The following is a 3,678-nucleotide window of genomic DNA, read 5'->3' as shown; positions in this document are numbered from 1 at the left end:
GGCGTCCGTTTCCGTCATCCGTCAATCCCTTAGAGCTGTTTAGTGTGCGATGGGGCTGCTCCCAGTTTTCGCTTGGAGGGTTCATCCGGCTTCAGTAGAGCACGCCTGTAGTAGCTCTTGGTTATCGCGCAAGTCTGGTCCTCCGAGTCTTCGTGGCGCAGTCACCTCGTTCCTACCTCTCCCAGATGTTGGAACGCGAGCTTGTGCCTTTGGCTTGGTTGAACTCCAGGGTATCCCCCAGGAGGCGTTCTGGGGGTGTGTTCTTCTGCAGGCTCCACTCCTAGTGGTACTCTTCCGTCAGTTCCTTGTAGTTTCAGCTTTGCAACCATACTCGCACCGGAGCCCAATAACTTTGGTTTCCCGGGAGTTACCCATCCTGTATAACTAGCGTCAACGACGGGTGTCTAGTTGGCATCGTTTATGGTTGTGACTAGGACCTCTTCAGTCGGCCTTCGCGCCCACAACTTTCGTTCTTGATCAATGAAAACATTCTTGGCAAATGCTTTCGCAGTGGTTCGTCTTGCGGCGATCCAAGAATTTCACCTCTCCCGCCGCAATACGAATGCCCCCGTCCGTCCCTCTTGATCATTACCTCACGTTCCGAAAACCAACGAAATAGAACCGAGGTCCTATTCCATTATTCCATGCACCACTATTCAGGCGCCAGGCCTGCTTTGAACACTCTAATTTTTTCAAAGTAAACGCTCCGGCACCCCGAGGCACTCAGTTAAGAGCACCAAGGAGAATCCGGCGGGGAGGGCCGGGACGAGCAGTGACACGCCTCGCGGCGGACCGCAAGCCCGGTCCCAAGATCCAACTACGAGCTTTTTAACCGCAACAACTTTAATATACGCTATTGGAGCTGGAATTACCGCGGCTGCTGGCACCAGACTTGCCCTCCAATAGATCCTCGTTAAAGGATTTAAAGTGTACCCATTCCAATTACGGGGCCTCGAAAGAGTCCCGTATTGTTATTTTTCGTCACTACCTCCCCGAGTCGGGAGTGGGTAATTTGCGCGCCTGCTGCCTTCCTTGGATGTGGTAGCCGTTTCTCAGGCTCCCTCTCCGGAACCGAACCCTGATTCCCCGTCACCCGTTGCCACCATGGTAGGCACAGAACCTACCATCGAAAGTTGATAGGGCAGACATTCGAATGATCTGTCGCCGGTGCGAAGACCGTGCGATCGGCTGGGTTATCCAGAGTCACCAAAGGGACCGGGGCGAACCCCGGGTCGGTCTTGGTCTGATAAATGCACGCCAGACCGTGAGGTCGGCGCTTCTTCCGCATGTATTAGCTCTAGAATTACCACAGTTATCCATGTAGGATGTGGCGATCAAAGGAACCATAACTGATTTAATGAGCCATTCGCAGTTTCACTGTGACAGTTTAAACTTGCACGTGCATGGCTTAATCTTTGAGACAAGCATATGACTACTGGCAGGATCAACCAGGTAGCGAGGACGCCGTGGCGGCGAAAGAGCGGTCGCCGCCGGGAGAGGACCGCCGCGGCCGCGGGGCAGCGCGAGAAGACCCGCACTGCCGCCGCTGCCACACGGTCCCGCTCGACCGGAGCGCCGAGCGCCGCCGAGTCCGTCGCTGCCGTGAGGTGGGAACGCGCCGTGGAGATGGCCGCGAACCCTCGGGAGCCTGAGCGCAGAACTCCCGGCCACACCTGACCGTTGCTTCCCGTAAACGCCCGAACCGTCCCGTCAGGAACGGTCCCGCACTCTCACGACCGGACGCATCCGCCGGCAAGGCGGACGGCCGGGTCTCGAACCGCCGAGTCCGCAAGGCGTACTCGCACGCAGACGGAAGGGGCGAGCCGTCGCCGTTGGGTCTGCCGCTCGCTCGCCTCGAGCAGCGGGACCCGGACTGCCCTCCGCGGAGGGCCTGTCCCGGCGCTGGTTCCGGACGCCCGTCGGCACGCCCGTCCTCGCCCGCAGGAGCGGAGGAGCGGACGCCTTCCAAGCCGGTTGCGACCTCTGGCTGCCCTCGCGGGGAGTGGCAGCCTGGTCGGCGGGGTAGCAAATCGACTGGCGAGAGAGTGTGCGATTGCTCGCCGTCGATTCCCGAGCTAGTCAAAAAACGACCACTCTCTCAAGGTAGGTTGAGCGACCTACGACATGGTCAGACACCCTACAGAGCACTTTTTTGAAAAACGGGCCACGGGGTAGGCTTCGGGGGCAAAAGGCGGCCGCCCCCACGGCCTGGCAGGCACCGTCCGGTCACCACGGACAACTTCGTGGCGAGGCAATATCGGAGTTACCAGTTGCCATTACTTACCACATAGCCACAACATCGGAAATACCAGTACACACGTAATGCATTGCACGGTGTACATCGGAATAACCTCAAAAAATAATACCAAATAGCCACAACATCGGAAAGACCGTACCTCATAGTTACCAGTACACACGTAATGCATTGCACGGTGTACATCGGAATAACCTCAAAATTGCCATTAGTAACCACATAGTCACAACATCCAAGATCTTCCGAGGTACAGGGCTGCATGGCCCGCGCGATACCACACCAATGTCGGTAAAAAAAAAAGAATACAACATGATATAGAATAAAGAAAAGAATCGGAAGAACCGACAATGTTCCCCCTTTCCCCGCCTATCGGCGTATAGGTTCAATCCATAGAAAGACCGTTATTGAGAGTAGTGAGAGTATTGCAACCATCCGCGCTTGGACGTCAACCAACACAGCAGTATGTGTCAGAAGGTTTACTGGGCCTTGGGAACGGGTCCCCGTGCACTTGCACTAACCAACCGCGCTTTGACAAATCAGATCGAAGACCGTGGCTGCAATGCAGCTCCGAGGGGTCGGTGCTAAGCTTTCCTCGCCGTATGGCTCCCCGGCCAGGTCCGGCAAGGCGCCGTGCACCGATTCGGAAGGGCCCGGCAACGCTAGCCGAGCCCGTAGCCACGCCAGCACGGGCCGCCGGCCTTGGCCCGGCGGAGGTTAGGAAGGTCCCCTCGCAACGAACCTTCTCCGTCCCTCCCCGGCCAGGTCCGGCAAGGCGCCGTGCACCGATACAGAAGGGCCCGGCAACGCTAGCCGAGCCCGTAGCCACGCCAGCACGGGCCGCCGACGTTGGCCCGGCGGAGGTTAGGAAGGTCCCCTCGCAACGAACCTTCTCCGTCCCTCCCCGGCCAGGTCCGGCAAGGCGCCGTGCACCGATACAGAAGGGCCCGGCAACGCTAGCCGAGCCCGTAGCCACGCCAGCACGGGCCGCCGACGTTGGCCCGGCGGAGGTTAGGAAGGTCCCCTCGCAACGAACCTTCTCCGTCCCTCCCCGGCCAGGTCCGGCAAGGCGCCGTGCACCGATACAGAAGGGCCCGGCAACGCTAGCCGAGCCCGTAGCCACGCCAGCACGGGCCGCCGGCGTTGGCCCGGCGGAGGTTAGGAAGGTCCCCTCGCAACGAACCTTCTCCGTCCCTCCCCGGCCAGGTCCGGCAAGGCGCCGTGCACCGATACGGAAGGGCCCGGCAACGCTAGCCGAGCCCGTAGCCACGCCAGCACGGGCCGCCGGCGTTGGCCCGGCGGAGGTTAGGAAGGTCCCCTCGCAACGAACCTTCTCCGTCCCTCCCCGGCCAGGTCCGGCAAGGCGCCGTGCACCGATACAGAAGGGCCCGGCAACGCTAGCCGAGCCCGTAGCCACGCCAGCACGG

General features: G+C 60.0%; 1 pseudogene; it reads right to left on the bottom strand.

Annotated features, from left to right (window-relative positions):
* Positions 1-1,455, bottom strand: part of LOC136429049 (small subunit ribosomal RNA) — a 2,791-nt pseudogene extending 1,336 nt beyond the window's left edge.
* Positions 1,456-3,678: the final 2,223 nt, after the last annotated feature.

Source organism: Branchiostoma lanceolatum, chromosome 2, assembly GCF_035083965.1.
Source record: "Branchiostoma lanceolatum isolate klBraLanc5 chromosome 2, klBraLanc5.hap2, whole genome shotgun sequence".
NCBI lineage: Eukaryota > Metazoa > Chordata > Leptocardii > Amphioxiformes > Branchiostomatidae > Branchiostoma > Branchiostoma lanceolatum.
This window is presented reverse-complemented; position numbering and strand designations above follow the sequence as displayed.